Genomic DNA, 25,825 nt, shown 5'->3' with positions numbered 1-25,825 from the left:
TGAGATCCATATTTTCAGGCTAGGTACATGCTGCTTAGAATACTCGGGAAGTGCCGTTTCCGGCCATCTGGGGGGTTTGTAAAGCCAAAAATTTTCTTGTACGCTCCGCGCCAACCGATGCATGGCGCTCCGCTTAGATAGTCTTACGTTCAGGCGCGGCTGGACCAGTCAGACCACCCCCCCTGTCACAAATCCTGCATCCGCCCCTGATATGTCATTGAATATTCCACAAAACAACTTTTTATGCCCACGAGATATAAAATATTGGGAATTCTGAAATTCCTACAAACATGCGGCTGTGCCTGTTCGATACTCACTACTGTATCGCCTTAAAAAATGATGAGTGGAAATAGTTTCTCCAGGACCGTATCGTATCGTGGGTATCGAGTGCGTCTGATATACGAACGTAAGTAGTACGTACGTACGTACGTCTATGATGATATGCACTGTACTGTACTGATAAAAACATAGGTGAATTTCACTCCATGGGAGTGATCACTGAGCACATTCCGGTATAAGAGTGAATTTCCACTCCATTGGAGTAAATCTTAACTCCAAGTAGAGTTATATTCACTCATATTAGGAGTGAGGGTTAACTCCAATAAATTTCACTCTTAATTTGAAGTGCGCCGAGTGATCACTCCAATGGAATGAAATCCACTCATTTGTTTTTAGAGTGTTGCTAGATATATGAAGAAGAAATTTACATACCAATACATGTTATCGGTCATCGATTGGCACAAAAACCCAGATTCTGATGACAGCTGCCTCAAGAAACCCAATAAATGGCCAAATTAGCACCGAGCCACCAATGTGGACCATTACCGAAACATCGATACGTGTTAGTCTTCCATCCCCTTCCTCTAATGCTATTTAAGTCCACATGTGGGCATATCCTGCAAACCTACCGGTAGCCCAGAGGGGTTTGAGTTGGGAGAAAGGCCTTGACAGCTTGAAACGACAAATGATGCCAACTTCCCTCAAGTTAAGTCTGGCTGAGTTGGCAAGGCCAGTCAGCATGAAAGAGAAAAATCTTTTTTTTGCATTTCTGTCACCAAAGTTGCACATCTTTTTGGTTGCTATTTTGCCTCACAGGTGCCATCTCCTGCGATCTGGGGGGTGCTGAAATCTCAAATTTTCTCTGTACGCTCCGCGCCAACCAAGGTGGCGCTCCGCTTAGATAGTAACCTCCGGCCCCCCCACCCCACAAGAAAGAACAGCCCCCCATTGCCCCCCCACTCAAAAAATCCTAGCTACGCCACTGTGCGTGTAGTTTTTGGAAAAATACATTTGCAAAAAGAGTACACCATCATTCTGATAAAGTGAAGGTGAGAGGGGCACTCTGACTGCATCGATAGTCTCCATCTGGAAGGGGCATCCAAGCTGAAATGGCCTGGAGTAGCCTGGTAAAAAGTAGTTTGCATCACCACCTACTCCCCAAAGACGTAAATCCCAGCTCATTGCTCGAAATTGCAAATATATGCCCGGCAAACCATGAATACATGATTTATTGGAAATAAATTTTACTCCAAACTTTTACGAAAAGTAGCACAAGATTGCACCGAGGAGTCGAGGACCTCCATATTTTGTGAAATTTTCCAAAGGGGAGGGGGCACCCACTCCCCTTAGACCCCTCCCCCAGGCCGACGATTAGGCATTTCCCATCTGGGCCCCCCTTCGGCGAAATCCTGGATCCGCCACTGGACTGTTCGGGCAAACTTTGCCTTTGTCTCTCTTTTTTAAATATCCATAATCCCTAACATACAAATAAATACTAATACAAACAGCCAATCGGTATCTTGTAACCAGTGCACATTAACTGATTAAACAAGCTAGTGAGCAATACTATATCCTTATAGAAAGGTGGTTTCCAGGTACTTGAATGCCAAAGAAGATGTTAAAAGGTAAAAAATGCTACCATCATACACATGTTTCTCACATCATTGCTCGCGTCATTGCCTCGATACCCTGTTACATTTTCAATCGGGTTTTCACTTCTGTGACGTACCCTGATGCTCTTAAAACCGCTAAAAACCAAATTTTCAAGAAAGGAGACAACACTATCGCTGAGAACTACCGGCCAACAGTGGCGGAGCGTCCAAACAGTCAGGGGCGGATGCCCCCCCCCCCGACGGACTCAAATGGACTGTTGGCGCCCTTTTCAGCTTGTTAGCAGTTTTTACTTATTCGCGATTATTGACTTTTTTATTGCACTCTCATCTACCTATTGACATTTGTCACATTTTGTTTGGTGTAGTTTACTGACAAAATACTCTAACGTACGGCGGTATTTAATTTATCGGCACTTAATTCTGTTGTACGAAACTCTTTCCAAGAACTGTACGGGGTTTTCGATCTATTTTTTTCGAAAACATGAACACTCACAAAGATACCACAGAGATTGTGATGAAGCGCATGTACTTTCAACACCCATATAAACTTCCGACTTGTCACAAATAGCGATGACACATATTTATTCTTCGTTTATCTGCAAATTAGCAAGGCCCGGAAAGGGTCATTACCGGCGATCTAGGGAATATCTTTACTCAAAAAAATTCTGTACGCTCCGCGCCAACCTGTGGTGGCGCCCCGCTTAGATAGTGTCGAAAGCGCCCCTACAGGCCATTCTCGCCCCCCTGACCAAAATCCCTAGCTGCGCCACTGCCGGCCAATCAGTCTATCACCCTAATAGTATTTCAGACGCAATCTTTGATGTGAGTTTGACATATAGTTCGGTCATTTCAATATGTTACATTGCTTGAAAGCCCAGTCAATCTTTCTTTATTTTCCAAACGCAATTTGCAGATTTGTCGAAAAATGTCAATGCCGGTGTCAAACTCACAAAAGATATGTCATGATATTTCAAAGTAACTTACAAGATTGTTTTTTATTTTCTATTTCACTAAACTATTTGATGACCATATCAAAACATGGGATCTCAAAATAAAGGATGTTGAGAAAACTTTAGAGCAGCTTAGAAGGCCTGGGAAGTGCTATTTCCAACGATCTAGGAGGCCTTTTTAGCCAAAAAATTTCTGTACGCTGCGCGCCAACGCATGGTGGCGCTCCGCTTAGATAGTAACAAAAAATGGTCAAACCCCCCAGGAAATGTTCAAGCCCCCCCCCAGCGCCCCCCCACTGAGAAAAATCCTGGCTCCGAATAAGCGGGTCTGATTTGAGCCAGAGCCCCCGTATACGTTTCGAACTAAATATGGTCGTTGCCGTTGTTTCCGCGCACGAATTGCGGATAAGTTCACGAGAGGATTTCTTACGGCAATGGTATTATATTCGAGAATGTCCGACGAAATATGAAATAAATTGAGGGGTTTAATGAGAGAGGAATGAAAAACGCAGAAATTGCAGATTATTTGGAATTGTGGGAAAGGAAAGTGAAAAGTGATCTTTTGAATGATATAAGCGGTTAGTCATACCCATGGTATTCTATTATCATTCTGGTAGTCTATTCCGTCGAACAAATGCCTATATGTTCATTTCAATTAGTAGTATACTGTGTTGTTTGATGTTTGCAACTTTCCAAAGTGGTAGTTGAATATACGCATCTAAATGAAAAAGAAGTATTAAACAGATGCAATAAAACTGGGTGTCTACAAACCTAAGATTAAAGACCCGCTGCACATTAACAGCCAACGAGCTACAAATCTAAGCCTCAGCCGCAAAACTAAGACCACCCCCCCCCCCCCTCACAAACTGCAAAACCAAGACCTCATCAAAACTAAGATCCGCACATGTATGTAAGGTGGATCACTGCCAGAAGGATCATGCACTGGGGATGCGGGAATATATATTTTTCGATGACACAAATGCAATGATTGATCAGTATCAATATTTAAAACAGCACCAGTTTTAAGGAGAAAACTGGGCGTACTATAACTAAATGATTGTGCTAAGAGAGGTAGAGCGCATTTTCATCTGAAAATACAACACAAAACGCTATAAAATGTTATTAAATATTTTGCATTAACATCAGCCAATCAAATAAACTGTATGATTTAAGAAGTAGACCAGTGTCGCAACCAGAGCCGCTCGGTCGGAAATGTGCCCCCCCCCCTCCCACACTACCACCATAGACGGTGTCAGTTTGACTGCGTCTCTTTCATGTAGTGTGTAGTTTGTTGAAATTCTAACATATATATAAGTCAAGTAAACCTATATAATAATTAAGGTGACCAGACATCCCCGAAGGTTTTCTAAAACACTCATAGTATACCTTAATATCCTCAAAACGACTGAATATGCATACAACTCTTATTTAAAGGGTGTGAAGACTCGCGCAAAATAAACGTCTAATGCCGGTAATCTGACCTAGTTTCGAATGAGGTGTAACAGAAGTGTCAGACACCACCATCGATCCCAGAAAATACGCACACAGCTTGCTAACTTCGGTAATTAGACCAGGGAGCTGCTACTCTAAGTTAGAGTAGCAGCTCCCTGATTAGACACTAGTGTACAGTCAGTACATACAGCCATGCGGTCAATACCCACAGCACAGTGTACAAATGATACAGCGGTGGACATCTAAGGTCCAGCTAAAGATAACAAGGTATCACGTTTCATTACTGTCTGTATTTTGTAGCGACAAGCAGAAAACTTCACTTGCAAGCAACGGAAAGTTAACTTTTTCAGAGCGCGGCCCGCGGTTTGGGGCGAGTCTTCAATGCCTTGCTTACTCTGGCTGTTAGAATTTAGCCTATAGCTTTGAGACCTATTGCTAGTAGTCAGGTGGCTTAGCAACTTTAACGTTACCGGCCGGACAAAAGTACTAAATTTGGCATGGAGTTTCTTTCCGACCTATCTATCGATTTTATCCGTGGAACCCACTTTATCAGTTCCGATTTTTCAAGATGGCGGCCAAAATCCAAGATGGCCGCCAGGAAAAAGGAAATTTATTATACAAAATTTATTATACAAAATTTCTATAGCGCCTTATCCAATCAGAAATTGCTCTAAGGCGCTTTACAGTAAAATACAAACAATCATGATATACAAATATATAAATCGATAATGTAAGGTATAAAAAAGGTAGAAAATTTGTTAAATACCAACTGACAATAAATTGTATAAAAACTGCAAATGTAAAAGCGAAAATGATACAAACAAATTCTTAAAATTTAAAATATATATAAATCTGACAACAATTTTAAATTTAAAAGCGCTATAAACGCAAAAACGCAAAATGGAAAATGCGTAGTAATAATGTGACAATAAATAGTATAGAAAACACAGTTAATGGAATGCAGATCTAAATAGAAAGGTTTTGACTAGTTTTTTAAATTCATCTATATTTTTGGCACACTTAGCTTCCTCCGATAAACTGTTCCATAATGTCGCAGATGAGTAATCGAAACGCCTGTTTCCGTATGTAGAAGTTTTAATGACAGGTTTGGTAAGTAAGGACTTGGATTCTGAGCGTAGAGATCGAGTAGGCTTGTATTTATGCATTAATTCAGAGAGGTAGATAGGGGCTAAACCATTAAGTGACTTATATGTATATAACAGAATCTTATAATTGAACCTGCAATGAATCGGCAACCAATGTAAGTCACGTAATACGGGTGTAATATGCTCATGTCTACGAGTGCGACTCACAAGCCGTGCAGCGCGATTCTGAACTCGCTGAAGGCGATCGGTTAGCTTGTGAGGCAGGCCATATTGCAGGGCATTGCAGTAGTCCAGTTTTGATGTCACAAGGGCATGGATTAAAGTCTTACATGCATCATCTGAGATATACCTTCTAATTTTGCCAATATTCCGGATCTGCCAATAACAGGACTTACAGATAGAGTCAACTTGATTATCCATGGTAAGATTGTGATCAAGATATACACCTAAATTCTTTACTTTAGGAACTGAACATATGGTGTTAGGTCCCATATTTATATACAAGTCTTGAATAGCATTACCCTGAAATTTTGGTGAAAATACAATGAACTCAGTTTTGTCCTGGTTAAGTTTCAAGCAATTAACCCGCATCCACCTGACTATATCTGAAAGGCATGCTTGGACCTTTAAAGATACATCATTCCAGGACTCAAGGGCACCAAAATTCAAATACAATTGTGTATCATCAGCATAACAGTGATGGTTGATGTTATGGCGCTGAATTATTTCTCCAACTGGACGGGTAAACATACAATATATCAAAGGACCAAGTACAGATCCTTGTGGCACCCCAAATCTTAGCTGTTTCTCGTCAGATATAACATTATCAATTTGTATACATTGCATTCTGTCCCTAAAATATGATTTAAACCATTTTAATGAGTTTGACGCAATTCCAAAAGTATGTTGGAGACGATTAAATAAGATCTCATGATCAATAAGATCGAAGGCTGCCGATAGGTCCAACATGACCATCATTGTTTGGGACCTCTTGTCAAGAGCTGCAGCAATATCGTTATGTACTCTTAGTAAAGCTGACTCAGTTGAATGGTACTGGCGATATGCAGATTGGAGATTATCATGCAAAGCATTGGCATTTAAGTGATGTTGAAGGCGTATTGCAACAACTTTTTCTAAAAGTTTGGATATAAAAGGTAAATTTGATACAGGTCGGTAGTTTTTAAACACTTCTTTATTCATACCAGGCTTTTTGAGCAGTGGTTTAACAATAGAACGCTTAAAACAAGACGGCACCTTTGATTCAATCAGTGATTGGTTTATGATGGCGGTTATAATTGGCAGGAGTGCATCGACACATTGCTTCAATAGCCAGGTAGGTATAGGATCCAAGTTGCAGGACTTTGTTGGGGAGCTTGTAATTAGCTTCCGTACCTCTTCTTCGGTGGCAGGAGAGAAAGATTCTAGAGGACAACCACCAAAAATACTATCGTCTGCCATTACGTCTACACTGGCCGTGGCATCACAAGTATCATATTCCTCACGAATAGCTGCTACCTTGTTTATAAAGAACTCACCAAATTGATTAGCAAGACTTTCAACACATGTGTTTGATGGCAATGTGGCATCATTTGGTTCACCCATTAAGTCTTTGGTTAGACTGAAAAGTCGTCTTTGATCACTGCCACATTCCGCAATTTTGTTGCAATAATAGTTCCGTTTTTCTTGAACTAGAAGTTTATTAACAACTTTACATTGGTTTCTATAAATTTGCCAGTGGACAGTAAGACGAGTCGTCCTCCATTTTCTTTCAGCCTTTCTTCGTTCATGTTTTGCATGTCTGAGTGTGTCTGTGTACCATGGGGTATTGGGTCGTAAAGTAATTGTCTTGGTACATTCTGGTGCATGGCGATCAACTAATTTGCTCAAATGATTAATGTAGGCAGCCACTAGCTCCTCAACCGACTGATTGACATTCATTAAGGTTTCACAATGTTTGATGTCATCGATAAAATCAGGAACATTGATATCACGAAACTTTCTGAACGTTGTAACTTTGCGAATGTGATCTGGTTTATGCGTATTGATGTTGAGACTTACAGCGTAATGATCACAAGTCAAATTTCCATTCATATTACCAAGACATGCGTCAACAATAGATGGTGAACCATACAGTATGTCACTGTGTTCTCGGGTTATCACTACATCCAGGGTATGTCCAGCACGATGAGTTGCACCAACGACATGTTGTTTTAAACCATGGACATTTAAAAGTCTAGAAAACTTCTGTGAATCAACATCATTAGGGTTATCCAGGTGAAAGTTCAAATCACCAACGATGGTCACACGATCTTTCATGGCTGTAATACTTTCTAGATAAAGTGCCCATTCATCAAAAAATATAGAATTCTTGAATCCATTTTTAGAAGAGGGAGGGGGTCGGTAGATAACACTTAATGCAAATTGTAAATCACCAGTGCTGATACAGCAATCCATATGCTCAAAATGCGTGTAGAGATTATCCTTAGTCGAGGTGTTAATCTTTAGTGATAATCCAGATTTAAACAGCAACCCAACCCCTCCTCCAGTCTTTCCGGTGGAACGGGGGACATGCTCAAATTCATAACCCGTAGGGACAAGGTTACCTATTACAGAGCTGTCAGTCACATTTCCCAGCCATGTTTCAGTTAGTGCTAAAATGTCAATATCATTCGATACAACAAAGTCAGAAACAGATATTGCTTTATTGCTGATGGAGCGAACATTTTGTAAGAACACTATTAGCGGCTTGGTATGCTGGTTATTGAATTTAAGTTTATGATCCCTTTTTATGACATGTAAATTATTGCGGTGCGTTTTGATAGTTCTAACGTGGTTCACAAGCCTTGGTTTAATTACAGTTTGAATTTCATATTGCATATCATTATGGTATGTTTCTTTGAGTCCTGTAGGTTGCTGAATTAGATTGTTGGTAGGTAGCTGGATTAGATTGTTAAAATTTATCCCTGATTGTTTACCCTCATTGCTTTTGTTATTCCAATTAGCACAATCTCTATTTATAAGCACTGGTATGCATCTCCTGAATTTAATGCCAGCCTTTGTTCCTCTGCGAGTGGGTCTCCTGAATGGATTTAAATCATCTATTGTCCTTTTCCTTGGCTGAAAGCCCACACAAGACTTAACAGATTTCTCTACAGCAAGAAGAAACTCTCTTGTGTGTTTAATGGTTACTGCATGCATTTTCTTAACACTAGTAAGGATAGAGAGTTCAAGATTTTCTCACAAATATTTAGTGGTAAATCCAAGTACAAAAGTCACAAAAATATGTCCATATTTAACAGAATAACAAACACAACAAATACTGAAAAACACAGCAACTTTCCAAACAATATAACACAGGTTATTCCCAAAACAATGAGGAGCACTTTTGTAGAGCTGCCATTAGATAGCGCTGCATACCAAGGAAATGTCATATATCTGGCTGTAAAAATCGGAGATGAACAAATGAGGGGTCAATTCAGGTGTTTCCGGGGTCACTGAAACAGATGATGACCATGGCATGTTGCTTGAGTAACCCACTTCCAAGATGGCGGCCAAAATCCAAGATGGCCGCCAGAAAAAAGGAAATGTCATATATCTGGCTGTAAAAATCGGAGATGAACAAATGAGGGGTCAATTAAGGTGTTTCCGAGCTCACTGAAACAGATGATGGACATGGTATGTTGCTTGTGCCACCCACTTCCAAGATAGCGGCCAGAATCCAATATGGCCCCCTGGAAAAAAAGGAAATTTCATATATATTCATTCCCCAGACCCCCTGTGCCCTTTTCTGATCGGAACCATCAAACCTTCCGTCCTCAAACGTGTAAATGAAACCGGGCTAGCACCCTGACTATATGTTATGACAAGGCCCCCCCCCCCCACTCATAGTAAAACGATAGCTTGGGTTCGAATCTCTCCGTTGGTGAGCTCTGGACAGCGGTAACAGCGATGAAGAAGGGAAAGTCCTCGGTCCCGATGGCCTCCCTGCTGAGTTCTATAGGACCTTCTGGGAGGTTCTCGGTGGGGACTTAAGAGACGTGTTCGCTACCGCTTTCCAGTTGAATTACATGAGCCAAACACAGAGGGCTGGAAATATTGTTCTCCTCCCAAAGTCAGGAGACCCTTTGGACCCTAATAGGCGTACAATAACGCTGTTAAATCTGGACTACAAAATCCTGGCCAAAGCATTAGGAAATCGCTAAGCGGATGTGATGCCGGATATTGTAGGTCCTCTCCAGACTTGAGCTGTGCGAGTCCTTCGGATTGAAATCAGTGTTTATTCGTTGGGTCTCGTTACTATATAAGGACGTCACGAGCATGGTCACTGTTAACGGATTTACTTCTGGTCCCTTCCCGGTTCGAAGGGAGTCCGTCAGGGTTGTCCCCTCTCCCCGTTGTTGTATGTTCTCTTCAGCGAAACGCTCAGTACCTCGCTGAACAGATGCTTGGGGTTTCGACCTTTCAATGTACCGGGTGGGGCTAGAGTTAAATGCGTGCAACATGCCGATGACGTCACTTGTATTGTGTCGGACCTCGTCACCTTCAAGCCTTTATCGAAGGTTTTGGCCACCTTCCAAGAGGCTACTGGTGCCAGACTTAGCAAGTCCAAGACCAAAGGGCTGCATTCAGGGGGTTGGCGTGGCCAATCCCTCCCGTTCGATATTACTTGGTCAGATGTCATGATCAGGGTAATCGGCATCTGGCTAGGTTATGGTGCCCCGGAGGCCACCACTTGGGCCGAGAAGTCTGATCAGGTGGAGGCAAGGCTCGACACATTCAATCGGAGGTGACTCTCCCTCCCTGGGAAGGTTACAGTTGTCAATCGTTTTATTGTTCCTCTCCTTTGGTATCCTGGTACGGTGATCGCTGCACCAGATTATGCCTTGGTGCGATTGGAGAGGATCATTTTTTATTTCATTTGGGGAAAGTGAAAACCAAACCTTCTCAAAAGGACCGTTCTGTAAAAGGCCCCCTTGAGCGGGTGGGCATGGTTTGGTCCACCTACCATCTTAACTGCGCTTTCTCCTTTTGAAAGGTTTTTTTCGTTGCGTTTGAGAATAACTCGTTTGCCTTTTTTGTTACGTTCTGGGGTGGTTTTCTTTTTCGCCACTACTGGCCCGGATCCTTTTCCAATAACCAGCCAAAGGCGACACGGGGGGTGTATACTCAGATTGGTGACTCACTTTGCCATCAAAGAGGAGGGTGGGCCAGATGTTCTGCTGAACGTGGGTCCCTCGGCTTGCCAAACCGCCATCTCTCCAGATGTGTGGTGTTCTGTGTGTTGTAGGTCACTAGAAAGCCGTCTCCGGGACTTGGCGAGGATTGCACATGGGGTCCTCATCACTAACCATTTTCGCCTAGTCAGGTGGCGATTAGGTTATGGGATTTGTCCCTGTGTGGGCTGTAAAGCCATCAGGACTATGCAACACCTTTTGTTTGAGTGTCCCTTTGTCCGGTTGGTGTGGGAATGATGGTTTCACGCCTTCATTATTGGTGTTATTGGTTGTAATTGTTGTTGTCTTGGTTATTAGTGTTATTGGTTGACCTCAGATGACTAGTGACCCGACTTAGCGTGTGTTGTTCGCAGAATTGACGTTGTGTTTATGAAGGGGGGGGGGCCTTGTCTATACCAGACAACAAGTCTTACTGGAGATCCTCGCTAATAGCAGCCCTGGAGTACAGGTTCGAAAAGAATGACCTAAATACCTCAGATGACTAGTGACCTGACTTAGCGTGTGTTGTTCGCACAATTGACGTTGTATTTATGAAGGGTGCACAATCGTACAAAATCTCTCAATGAGTCGGTATTCACATCTGGTCGGTTTTCCCTCAAGTTACCCTATTATATAGTTGACTCAATGTAATCAGTCTTACATGACACTCGTTACTCCCATATAATAACGGGCTTTGCGACAGTGTCTATCCACGGTCGATCACACCTCAAAGTTCCCCAATAAGTCCTAAGTGGCTTCCTGAGCCAAAGTGACACAATTAGAATACCAGCCAAAACATATAGTCAGGGTGCTAGCCCGGTTTCATTTACACGTTTGAGGACGGAAGGTTTGATGGTCCCGATCAGAAAAGGGCACAGGGGTCTGGGGATTGAATATATATGAAATTTCCTTTTTTTCCAGGGGGCCATCTTAGATTCTGGCCGCTATCTTGGAAGTGGGTGGCCCAAGCAACATACAATGACCATCATCTGTTTCAGTGAGCTCGGAAACACCTTAATTGACTCCTCATTTGTTCATCTCCGATTTTTTCAGCCAGATATATGACATTTCCTTTTTCTGGCGGCCATCTTGGATTTTGGCCGCCATCTTGGAAGTGGGTTACTCAAGCAACATGCCATGGTCATCATCTGTTTCAGTGACCCCGGAAACACCTGAATTGACCCCTCATTTGTTCATCTCCGATTTTTACAGCCAGATATATGGCATTTCCTTTTTTCTGGCGGCCATCTTGGATTTTGGCCGCCATCTTGAAAAATCGGAACTGATAAAGTGGGTTCCACGGATAAAATCGATAGATAGGTCGAAAAGAAACTCCATGCCAAATTTGGTGCTTTTGTCCGGTCGGTAACGTTAAGCCTGAAAATTGTTGCTAAGCCACCTGACTATAGCTTATGAGCCTGAGGTTGTTGCATGTTTCTCCCTACAAAAATTATAAATATATATTATACAAGTTCAGATAACAACAACACTCCTACTCTTTCGAAATTAATAATATCATCTTCCCCATATCCTAATTCTCGAAGAGTTGCTTCCATTTTCGACAGTTGTGTATTTTATTCCAATTCCGTGTTGACAATTCAAACGATGATTCGGTGGGCTTGAAGCAATAACTCCCGCTAGCTCAAATCAAAGCCGTATACTGAGCTTCGAGTTCTGTACAAATTATCAAAACTTCGTGTTTTCACAACATGACATTTTGACCCTATTTGATTAATATGTCGCTTAGCCCTGACATTTTTGATATTACCCCGGCCTTCTGCCCATTAACCAGCATTTTGTCTGAAATCTAGGACCATGACCTTTTCTCCCACTGAAATGTATGAGTAGGCGATTGCTGTTTGGTTCGTTGCTTTTGCGAAATGGTATCGCCCAATAAAGGTTTAATATTGCCAGATTAAACCAGATATAAAGCCAGATCTGGGATTTCGGTAAGGGTAGGAATGTAGACAATATTTATCTCAAACAAAAGTAATTATTCAACCAGTCATGACATATTTTCAATCAAAAGCACTACACATCAGCATGTCAAAATTTGGTATAGGCCTATGGTAATTTAATAAACTAAATATAAATCAAAAACTTGACCACCTAAGCAAGCTAATTTATGAAACTAAAGCACTAAGAATGATTTTCTCTTCCCCGAGGTTGTCATATGGAATAAACCCTTCAAATATGGAATAAAATGTTCGAAGAATTGACCTCAGCCTCATGATATGGGTTCCTATGGCGACCCTTATTAACCCTAGTTCTCCTGCGTGCTTATTCGGTTTCTTCGCTTTGGGAGGAATCACTATATGTTCTCTTCTCCCACCCCGAATGAATTAATAAGTACTATTACTAGAACCACCATCCGCCATCATAAAATATATTACTTCCCCCTCACTAGAACTGGCACTAGCCTGAGCTACTCTTGCTTCTTCAATAAAGAATTTAAAAGAAAGCACAGCCTGCACCTCTACCCATGATGAGAACGATCGTAACTTCTTCTCCTTGGGCAGGAGGTAAACTACACCCGGGCGTTCGGAACTACCCTTCTTCTCCTCTGCCACTTCATTCTCCAACTCATCTAGTCGTTGACGCATCTCGTCTAGTAAGCCTGCCATCTTTCACTACGCCTCAAGATAATCCCTTGAAGTTCCTACGTCCTTCAGTCATCTGTGTATTACCCCACTCGTACTACCCAATGTAAAGCCGGGGGTGGTTAGGTTGTCGGTGTACGGTGACGCCCATGGGGGGAGATGGGATGACACAAATGACTGAGCCATATATCGGTTTTATTGGTAAGCAGTATTTTTTTAAATTTTATTTATTCGCATTTTTATCCAGGGTTGCTTATTCAGCAAAAGCTGGTTTCCAATAAGGCCATGCTTTTTACATTAAACGTTATACATAAAAAGTAAAACATAGCAACACAAACACAATTAAGTATACAGATACAAAACAATTAAAGCTGTAAAGTAGAGACAACTACAGTATATCTCTAGTGAGCTCTTATAGAGCTTTAACTTGCCACGCAAAGGTGAAAATAAACATTTTCGAATCAATGAGGTGTCGCATGTACGCGTAGTGATTACGAGCACTGAATAATAAGTAAAAGTTAACTTTGTTAGAGACTTTTGGCTTGGTGTCTAGCCCTCAACAAAAGGAACTGTGGGAAGCCGAAAAGGTAAAATAATGCGTATTCCCACACATACTGTAGATTAGGCCTAATGGCAACTCACGCGAATCTTGACTTAAAGGGACTGGACGTTATACGATTGTATTTAACTGTAACTAAATTTGAAATGGTTGTCTTAGGAAATAATTGACACTTGGTTAGGCTAGTAGTATACATAAACTCGTCCTAGGCGAGGTCTTTCAAGTATTTCTTATCTACAACAAAGCGAAAGCAATTATCGGTAGCAGATCAGCTTATCATACGGTGCAATTATTGCTTGGACTACTGTAGGCTAGAGACCCTATAGGGTCTCTACTGTAGGCCAAACGTACAACGGATCTTCTGCACGATACATGTGTGTAGAATTTGTGTTGTCATTTGTATTGCTTAGAATTGTTGTTATCTCCGGCCAGTGAAAACTCCGTCGCTCTATCACTGCCAGTAAACTTCCTGTGCTAAGTCTGTTGACGAACAGGTACGTCAGGCCTATCGTTAGCCCTATTTGTCCATAATTAAACTTGCTAAACTCCACATATACATTCTAGGCAAGCTAGATTTGTAGAGACAACTCAAGAAAAACACAGCTGCACACGGTGGTAGTGTATGCTCTACTGATCTATTACTCTCATATTCTCATCTGCCACAGAGACAGTTGGCATTCCTTAGTGTACAGATTACAGTACATATATAGAAAACAATACTTAGAATTACATAGGCCTAGCTATTCTTAGGATTACTTACATAGTGACTTTCTATCTACCCAGTATCATAGGTATAGTAACTATTAACAATAGGCTAACCTGGATAAGGCCCTGGCATCTACTACGTATGCATACAGTAGGTAATACTAATATGATTCACATCCAGGTACCTTACAGGTTAACCCTTACCAAACATGAATGCATTCATTAAGGCTTCATTAAAGCTTCGAATGCTTATAAATGATGGCTTATATTTGCCCCAAGAATGCCTTCGCTAAGGCTTCGCTAAGGCTGCACCAGAGCCGAAAAATTTAAATTAGCTAAGGCTTCGATGGCTTAAATTTGCATATAAGTATTCACTTTGAAGCTTTAAATAGGCATTCGCTCTGCAGCCTTAATGCTAGCATAAATTTTCCCTGAAGCCTAAAATGAAGGGTTCATTAAGGCTTCATTAAAGCTTCGAATGCTTGTAAATGATGGCTTATATTTGCCCCAAGAATGCCTTCACTAAGGCTTCGGTTTATGGCTGCATCAGATCTAGCCAAAAAAAATAGCACAGGCTTTGATGGCTTAAATTTGCATATTGGTATTCACTGTGAAGCCTTAAATTGATGAAATTGTTTTGAAGATTTATAGTGAAGGCATTTCAGTTTTCCTCATGATTGACTTGACCGTACATATACGCTTCCCACCCAACACCGTGGGGTCAAACCTTGCGATTAAATATTATCTTCTTTACCTTAATTATATCATGAAGCAAATTAGTTGTATGCACCTCACATTATTTGGTTTGACAGCTATTTTGTATTGGTCCTTTCCAATGCTCCGGCCCCCCTCCCCACCCCTAGCAATCGGTTGAAAGACTTTACTAGGAACCTATCCGTCCCATGCATTCATGAATGCCTCTTCACCCCACACATGTAATGATGAAGAGACGATTTATATTATTTCTAAAAGAAGAACACTTTAATTCAACAAATATTAATCATCGTTATTGAGAAACAATTGTAAATGAAATTTGAAACCAAAGAGTTTATCAGAATATGACGTCCCTTACACAAATTTATAGTACCAGGTGCGTATCCAGGGGGGGGGCGTTGGGGGCGCGCGCCCCCCGGGTAAGAAAAAGAGAAGAGAAAAAAAGAGAAGAAAAAAAGGAAAAAAGAGGGGAAAAAAGAGGAGGAGGAGAGGAAGGAAGGGAAAAGAAAAAGAAGAAAGAGAGAAAAAGGAGAAAAAGAGGGAGTAAAAGCAAAACGCGAAGACACCGGGAAGAGAAAGAAGAACAGTGACATCATTACAGCGCTGAAGGGTAGCCAGTGACGGATCAATGATTTCGTAAAAGTGTGACTCATCCTACCCCTTACACCGACAACTCCATTTTTGATGATGACTAATGATCTATATATATACTATATATGGTCTATCATAACGCGTATGTAGAATTGTGCTATGAAACCAACTGTGGCTGGTCTCGAACTCGACCGTGTCGTCGGGGTACATGACGCATTTTGGGATGGGGGCGACCGCCCGCCCCCCCCCCCCCATTCAGCATATTTTTAAATGATATCGCTAAGTAATTTCAAAATAGAAAGTGCTTAGAGGCAACTTACAAGGCCTGGGAAGTGTCATTTCCAGCGATCTGGGAGACATTTTCGGCCAAAATTTGCTTGTACGCTTCGCGCCAACCTATGGTGGCGCTACGCTGAGATAATTTGCCTACAGGCTTCGCCCCTCCCTTGACAAATTCCTCGCTACGCGCCTGTTCGAATTTGTAACGCAAACAGCAGATATAACATCATATCAGTGAGCATGAAAATGGCGTTCCAGGATGAAAGGCCTCAAAACTGTCCGACTTGCCTGAAAAAAATAACCAAAAGTTTTCGCGCGCGAAGCGCGCGTTCAACGGGTTCATGTCAATATCATATAAGCAAGCATCGGTTTTTACATCGCATGCCATCATGTACCGTACGGTCCGTTCAAATTGCGCAGTATACCGCGGGATGCTAATGTAAACAACGACATGTCTCATGTAGATGTATAAAAAGCATGGAGGTCCAATTATGTCAAAACTCTCTTTTACATTAGTAATGGCGAATTAGGGCCTGCACCCCCGCCGCGCAGTGGCGGAGCGTCCATATGGTCAGGGGCCGGATGCCCCCCTGACGGACTCAAATGGACTGCTGGCGCCTTTTTCAGCTCTTTACCACTTTTTACTTATTCTAGATTATTGACTTTTTTATTGCGCTCTCATCTACTTATTGACATTTCTCACATTTTGTTGGTGTAATTTGGCGATGACACCTTAATCTTCGTTTATCTGCAAATTAGCCAGGCCCGGAAAGGGTCATTTCCGGTGATCTAGGAAGTATCTTTACTCAAAAAACTCAAAAAACATGTCTCATGTAGATGTATAAAAAACATGGAGGTCCAATTATGTCAAAACTCTCTTTTACATTAGTAATGGCGAATTAGGGGCTGCACCCCCACCGCGCAGTGGCGGAGCGTCCATACGGTCAGGGGGGCGGATGCCCCCCCCCCCCTGACGGACTCAAACGGACTGCTGGCGCCTTTTTCAGCTCTTTACCACTTTTTACTTATTCTAGATTATTGACTTTTTTATTGCGCTCTCATCTACTTATTGACATTTCTCACATTTTGTTGGTGTAATTTGGCGATGACACCTTATTCTTCGTTTATCTGCAAATTAGCCAGGCCCGGAAAGGATCATTTCCGGCGATCTAGGGAGTATCTTTACTCAAAAAATTTCTGTACGCTACGCGCCAACCAGTGGTGGCGCTCCGCTTAGATAGTGTCGAAAGCGCCCCTACAGACCATTCTCGCCCCTCCTGACCAATACCCCTAGCTCCGCCACTGCCGCCGCGCCTCCTACGCCAATGTGTGTAGTGTTCGGTTTTCGGAAATATCTGCTATTTTTTCATTTCCTTCAACCAAGTTTTATAATAGCCGTTATAAGAGGTTTTAATATTTCTACACCAATAAGTTAACTGTGTCTGAATTTTCCAAAATTTCTGACCAACATTCTGCATCACACTTCCCTCTACTCGTGCAATTTTGACCGGTCTGTTAGGGGTTGAAGGAAGTTTTTCTATATATTGGTTGTCCATAGATGACATTTTGTACAACATTAAGGGTATGTTTTGAAGTGAGTTTATTCACGAGAAATGTGAATTTTCAAATTCTAAACAAATACGGGGCTTAAAACCTTGAAAAGTGGGGCTGACGGGTATTGTGGGCCGGGACGTAGAATCACCTACAAAAGCAAAGACCCACAGGAGATGCGATCAGGTCGAACATGATGTGTGCCGGGTTGACAATCTTCAAAAAGGTTATGGATGGGAAAAAACTATTAGGAAATACTTGGTTCTCAGGCAAAAAGTGTACATCTGGTTGGTCATTTCAAGCCTGAGAAGTGCCGTTTCCGGTGATCTGGGGGGTATCAAAACAAGAAATTTTCTTGTACGCTGCGCGCCAACCGATGGTGGCGCTCCGCTTAGATAGTAATTCGCGCCCCCCGGGTTTGAAAATCCTGGATACGCGCCTGAGTACCCTTTACATGCATGTTTTTTGCACAGGGTTTGAAGAAAATACATGTATGTAAATGCCCTCCTTACATGCACTATGGCATGCGTGAAGCATGTATTTGAAAAAAAATACATGCATGTTAATGAGCTACATTACATGCTCCAGCAAATACGTGCTTAAAGCATGTATAACTCAATGTTTCATACATGTACATGCTTGAAGCATGTTTTTGCGCGGGTTTGAAACAATATATGTGGACATGCACTGTGGCATGTGTGAAGCATGTATTTGAAATGTTTCATACATGTTCATGCTTAAAGCATGTTTTTTTGTGTCGGATTTGAAACAATTCATGCTTGATGCATGTTTTTAAATCCATTGCATGCACCAATGCAAAGGATATATACATGCATGTATTCCATGGAAATACATGCATGAAAGTATTCACAAATGAGGCAATGCTTAGAAATAAGGTAACATTAAATAAAATACTGGTTAAGAATAGACTACTTAAAAGAAATGTGAAGAATAGACTTCTTAAGAAACAATTGATGAAATGCAAAATCTGGACTGAAAGCACCGAACATGGAAAATCAGTTTTATTTATGTTGAAAACATATACTAACAAGTGTAGTGAGAAAGGCAAATTAGAGTTATCCTGGCAAGCTAAAAAAATTTTATGCAAAACTGAAAAATAAAGAATTGGTCACATGTAGATAATGAACGGTAGATATATGAACTGGTATATAGCTGATAAGCTAAGAAAGAAAGCACCTTAAATGCAATTATACAAGTGTAATAAAAATGGTATATCAAAACATTACATTTGCCCATGGGGCACCCTTAATTGTGACTACATTTTCCTCATTATAGATGTGTAGTGTTATAGTATTATAGTATAGTATACTGCTGTAAAGGTAGTAATGAATGAATCATGTTGAAAGATCAGATCTGGATACCCAAAACACTGATCAAGTCATAAAATTTGGCAATGTTTATCCAATTAAAGAATGGATTGGAAGCTTACAGAATGTTGCATCACAGAATGGCCACTCTGTATGCTATAAGGCACATATATAGAATATATATTTATCATAAAATTAAGGCAAAACAAAACATGAGCAACCTTAATAAAGTTAAGCTACATCAAAATTATGTGAACATTCTAAAAGCATTAAATTTGGTGTAAAACAAAACAAATTACTAACTTGGTCCATTGCTGACTTCTATTCCTATAGGCTTGGTAATTTGTGTAGCCAAATAGCAAATTAAGAACAGAGTAGAAAACTTTCTAGCAGGTACCTATAAGCCAAACACTAGCTTTTCAAGATTTTTTACAGCACATGCAGCTCATCAAATTCTGGGAACTTCTCCCAGGGCAAATAGGGAATATATACTTCACATAACTCACATACAAACAAAGTTCATATTAATTAAAGTGTACATTTACACTTGCAAAGATATTGGCATATCAAGATTAAGGCATATTTTGTAAATATTCATTTGACCCAAAACAGTAGGGATCATACATTTCCTCAAGCCCAACATGCAGTATATGTCAGATGTTATGTTTACAAGCTACAGTATTTCTCAATTAGCAGAGTTGACAGTTGACACTTTTTGTAAAGTTTGTACATACATGGCAAACATTTCCCGGTGCATTGTACCGTCTGCACTGAAAATGCGCCCGCTACACCACTTGACAAACGTTACCCCATGCTGCTTGCAGACCCTATATGAATTATGCTGTTCGCAGCCGGTATTCTACTGTTGTATGCATCAAGTCGTGGGGCAATTCCATGACAGAAATCTGTAAAGAACAGAAACAAACATAAATATATATAGGCTATAGATATTTATTATAGAGAAAATCCATTTTTACTCCAAAGAAATATATTATTAGAGAAAACCAGAGAAATAATATATGAATTAACGAATGTGCTGGACAGGGTCGGATGTAAGCGGGGGCGACGGGCGAAGTTCGCCCTAGCAAGTGCTAAAAAAGCCCTCCTAAAGCACAATGACGAGTGCGAAAAAGAAGAGAGAGTTCTATAAGAAATCGCCCTGGTGTCTGTGTAAAATTAATTGTAACAAGCGTTTGCTTTAGCAGCGCGAATGGCACAAACAGTTCTCATAATCCCGCATCAAATTTGAAGCAGTGCGGGCGGGTCGCGCTAAATCATTGGGAACTTTCCGCGCACAGTTACTGGCAAATGACGGCCTCCACGAAGCAATTTCAGTACCAGCGACAATAACCTAAAAGCCCCACAAATCTCCGACCACATGGTAGCTATACTTCACACTAAGTCAGCATGGAAATCTAACTTATAGCCATTTGTTTATTCGCTCAAGTTGTGTCGCAAATAAAAAATAAAAATATCCATGGAAACTGCAATCTTCGACCACACGTTAGCCTAACAACCACACCAAGTTAATTGGAAATATAGCCCAATCATCGTTTTGCAAAAAAACCACAAAAAAAAACAATACTTTGCGTAGCTTTTCTTACATACTTTCCTTGCTGCTATCGTCGCGCATGGTACCCGAACACCACACGTAGTCAACAGGAAAATCTAGCCTAAGCATCTCTTTATTCGCTGAAGTTGTGACGCAGTTAGCTAGAACTAAAATATCCATGAGATACTGCAACCTTCGGCCTCATGTTAGCCTAACAACCACACTAAGTCAATGGGAAATGTAGCCTAACCATCGGTTTGCAAAAAAAAAAAAAAAAAAAAATGCGTAGGCCTAGCTTAGTTTACAACTTTCAATTTGCTGGAAATCGGCATTTGTTTGGAAGGTATGTGCGATGTCTTAAAGAGGGAATGTTGTATTTTATATTGGAGTAGTTTCTAGTTGTTTATTATTTCTTTACATCAATCTGGTAACATTCTACTTCTAGAGTAATTTTAAACAAGTTACGATGGTACAATTTGCTTTTCAGTTTGATTGACCTGAGCATACATTTTCTAATTGAACTTGAATGGAGTTAAATAGGTAACGAATAGGTACGTTTAATCATTTGTTTTTAAATTGTGTCTATTAATCTGTAAATATTACAGAAAATCATCACGAGCGACTCATTTCAATAAGAATTAGAGATGTGACTTGAGGGCCGGTCAGAAAGCAGGGGATGGAAACGATTTTTTTTTTACAAAATGTCACAATGTGATTTGATCCTATACACTTGAACAGTTCTACCAGCCTAGATCAGTTTCTTGAATATATTATATGGCCCTAGAAATGTGTTTAGCAGATACATTATTCAGTGTCATCTGTAAGACTATAAGGCCATATCAGAGATACACAATATAGAAAATTTACTTAAATATTATTCAGGTCAGTATAACAGTCTCCATGGGCGGCGATCCTGGGGGGGATGGGGGGGATATATCCCCCCATGAAAATGGGTGGAGGGGATGTAATACACCATATCCCCCCACCAAATGCCAGGGATAAGAATATTTTCATACCTACATTTATGCATCATCGTGAATGTACGGCTCTTTTTTAGCTTCATTTCTCGCCTACCATAAACGCAGTGCGATCTTTTCAAATAAAGCGTCTTTATAAAGCAAGAATAGTTGACTGTAGGCTTCATTGGCCCTATAACAACAAAATGTATTATTGCGACCACGGTAATGATATAGTACATATATGCACCCTCATAGTATTCATTTCATCGAGGTAAATGAATCTGGTGGATTCATGTCAATTGGGCGCGCGTACCATGCATGGAGGGTCATGTGATGTGTTCCAGGGTGGTACCAAACTGATATTTCTCTGTAGCAGTTCGAAAATAGTATTACTGACTTCGTGAAAGATTTGCACCAAGACGGATCGAACATGGGAAGTAACGGCGTAAGAAGGTACTGGTACTTCAGGCCTACGAAATAGTGCTAATATGCTAACGTTAGACATGCTGGCACAGAACAAGTGCAGATACATTGAGCTTGCAGCGGGAAATGTCGATGTCTGAATTATATTTCAAGGGTGAGCGTTTGGTGCTGTGTGGAAAAGTTTAGTTCAGTGCAACCACGGAATTCTCCATGGAACAGAGCCTAATGCTGCTCAGCCGGAATATAGCTATCACGTTAGGCTACAGGCACGGTTATTGCTAGGTAACGGGTGTCGTCTGCTGCTCGAAGCACGCATACACATTTACGTACTAGTTGGGTGAAATCATCATGCGTAATGGGGAGAGTAAAATATTAGTACCGCCCTGGAACACATCACATGACCCTCCATGCATGGTACGCGCGTATTTACTGTGTGATAGTTTCTCCAGATTCATTTACAGGTACCTCGATGATTCATATAGGCCCTATAGTAGGTCTACACACGTACATGTTCCCTCGAACAGCTGAGAATCTCATGTTACCAGGGTAATGATTAATACACGTTTCACCTGGATGCCCTAGCAATCGGTACATAGGAATGTAACTATGTGTAATTGTGTATTGCATGTGTATAGGCCTATAATAGCCTGCATGAGGCCATTTTCTTCATCGAATAATATAAAAGAGCTCTCGAACATTCTAACGTAGCGCCTGAAACAAGATTGACTGGGGCAATTTTCCCAAAATAACACCCGAAATTAAAGAAAGTATTTTGGATCCTGATTATGAGATATTTCGGATATGATATCCCTATTTTAAAGTTGGGTATATGCCGCTTGGAAACCTCGGTAAGTGCCGTTTCCGGCCATCTAGAGGGTTTGTAAATCCCAAAATTTTCTTGTACGCTTCGCGCCAACTCATGGTGGCGCTACGCTTAGATGGTCAACAAGGTCATATCCCCCCCCCCCCCCCCCACTCGGAAATACGGATCGCCGCCCATGACAGTCTCATCTTAGGTTGAAAACATTGCTCGACATATGAAGTGCAAGCAGATACTCTGGAAATCTCAGAGTCAACACTGAATAAATAACTGTGACAAGGTTGTACCATATTCAGAACTTTTGTCTTGCCGGATGTACCGGTATCAGTCTTAATGTGGGACTTCTGATCATAATAGGCCTAGGTATATGCGACCGCTGAGGGCTTTCAACGATGAGAACACTTATCATATATGGATTACAGTCACACAATGCAGTCTGACAAAACCATTAAATCTAAACAAAGTTGCTTGATGGTTGAAATATGAGCCTTGGCCTTTCGGGAAAGATGTATACAGTGCTTGTGTGTAGTACAGTGTGAAGCTTTTCTACAAAAATGCATGTAACATTATGCACCATTGAAGCACTGCTAGTTTGACACAGTATACAGGCGCGTATCCAGGGGGGCGTTGGGGGCGCGCGCCCCCCGGGTAAGAAAAAGAGGAGAGAAAAAAAGAGAAGAGAAAGGAAAAAAGAAGGGAAAAAAGAGGAGGAGGAGAGGAAGGAAGGGAAAAGAAAAAGAAGAAGGAGAGAAAAAAAGAAGGAGGGAGTAGAAGATAAACGCCAAGACACCGGGAAGAGAAAGAGGAACAGTGACATCATCACGGCGCTGAACCCTATTATATACACATGGCCGGGTAGCCAGTGACGGATCGAGGATTTCGGAAGGGGCATGCGCCTCACCCTACCCCTTACACCGACAACTCCATTTTTGACGTTTCCATTTTTCTATATATGGTCTATCATAACGCGTGTGTGTGTATGGACGCCTTAAACAATTGTGCTATGAAACCAACTGTGGCTGTGGTCTCGAACTCGACCGAGTCGTCGGGGAACATGACGCATTTCGGGAATGAGGCGACCGCCGCACCCCCCCCCCCCGAGCATATTTTTTTTTTATGATATCGCTAGTAAATTCGAAATAGAAAATGCTTAGATGTAACTTACAAGGCATGGGAAGTGTCATTTGCAGCGATCTGGGAGGCATTTTCGGCCAAAATTTTCTTGTACGCTTCGCGCCAACTCGTGGTGGCGCTACGCTTAGATAGTTCCCAGCAAAAAATGTGCCCTAATTTTACCGCGGTAAACTATGTTAAATGTGTGGTAAATAGGGTAAATGTGTGGTAAAATTGTGGTAAAATCAACCGCGGTACATTTACCGCAGTTTTACCATGGTATTACCGCGGTAAAAGTATGGTAAAAGTGCGGTACATTTACCGCGGTAAATTTACCGCAGTTTTACCATGATATTACCGCGGTATAAGTAGGGTAAAAGTGCGGTACATTTACTGCGGTAAATTTACCACAGTTTTACCATGGTATTACTGTAGTAAAAGTAGGGTAAGTTTATATGGTACATAAACTACATAGGTGAAATTCCTACAATTGTGCCATGATTAACCACAGTAAAAATAGGGTAAAACTATACGGTGCAATTATACTATGGTAAATTTACCATAATTGTACCATGATTTTACCACAGTAGAACATATATGGGTCACACTATGAAACATGATGGTACATTTACAGCAATTTTTCCATGATTGTGTCCCATATTATTGCAATACTGATATGACAAACCTTTTGTTCTACTCATATCTTAATGTTGGCAATATAAATTACCTGTGGATATGAGTTGAATAAAGAAGAGAGACAAACTGCTATTCTTATATGTTATAGTATGCATCTCTTTTCCTAAAAAAAAACAAGCAGAGGATAGATACATAGAGAATTCCTTCATGGAATCCCTGATATATTTAAGAGGAGACAACAATTAATTCTTTTTTCATGATTAGGGAGAACCTAAAAGCCTTTAAAGTGAAAAAAGAACTATATAAACTAGCACACATAAGGCATAGCTTCTGTGCCTCAACACTGTGGCACACAAAAATTGACCAATCAGTGTCCTCAGATTTGGGTATTCTCTGTCAGGTCCATTAAATGACTTGACAACTCTATGTATCTATAATCAGAGTACTCAGGTCATTTAAAACAAGTCTTTGAGGACAATAACATATCAAAAGTCCAATTTGGACTACCAATTAAGTCGAATGAAGAGAGTCAGGAATCATACCAGCTAGGGTAATTGAAATTCAACAAAGCTTTCTCATGTGTGAAACCTCCATGGATTTGATGAATTAAAAACTGTTGCATTCTACAACTGAGGACTTACATGTCAGGCATACAACCATTACAATAAGGGTAAAGGCATATAGCCAAATTATGATACAGTACACTGATGGGTGAAATTCAAACAAATTATTGTGTACATGCTGATTAAAATTAGGACAAAATCATGCTCAATGTGAGGTAAAACTGTCCTACAATTAGTGTAAAATCATGGTAAACTAAGGTAAAACTAAGGTAAAAGCGTGGTAAATCTACGGTAAAATTGGGGTAAAAGAACGGTAAACTGTGGTAAAAGCGTGGTAAGTGTGGTATGTTACCGCGGTAAATTTGAGGTAAATTTTTTCCTGGGTTTGCCTACAGGCTTCGCCCCTCCCTTGGCAAATTATTCGCTACGCGCCTGTTCGAATTTGTAAAGCAAACATCAGATATCAGATCATATCAGTGAGCATGAAAATGGCGTTCCAGGATGAACAGCCTCAAAACTGTCTATATGTGTAGTCAAAGGCGAAACAGCCCAATTTGATTTGGGGAGCTGTAACGACTTGCCCGAAAAATATAACCAACATTTTCGCGCGCTCCGCGCGCGTTCAACATGTTGATGTCAATATCATATAAGGAAGCATCGGTTATTACATCGCATGCCATCATGTATCGTACGGTCACTGAAAGTTGCGCAGTATACCGCGGGATGCTCATGAACAACGAATTGTCCTATGTAGATGGAGAAAAAGCATGGAGGCCCAATTATGTCAAAACTCTCTTTTACCTTAGTAATTGCGAATTA

The 25,825-nt window shown here is 41.0% G+C and overlaps 1 protein-coding gene across 1 annotated transcript in view; it reads left to right on the top strand.

Moving 5' to 3' along the window:
- The first annotated feature begins 13,532 nt into the window (after positions 1 to 13,532).
- LOC139960153 (alpha-L-fucosidase-like) overlaps positions 13,533 to 25,825 on the top strand; it is a 111,765-nt gene continuing 99,472 nt past the window's right edge. The window contains exon 1 of the mRNA XM_071958308.1: positions 13,533 to 13,903. The gene's annotated coding sequence lies outside the window, so the exon portion shown is untranslated. The remainder of the gene's footprint in view (positions 13,904 to 25,825) is intronic.

The sequence above is a fragment of the Apostichopus japonicus genome, chromosome 19 (assembly GCF_037975245.1).
Source record: "Apostichopus japonicus isolate 1M-3 chromosome 19, ASM3797524v1, whole genome shotgun sequence".
Taxonomy (NCBI): Eukaryota; Metazoa; Echinodermata; class Holothuroidea; order Aspidochirotida; family Stichopodidae; genus Apostichopus; species Apostichopus japonicus.
The sequence above is the reverse complement of the archived record's forward strand: the minus strand, read 5'-3'. Positions and strand labels throughout refer to the sequence as shown.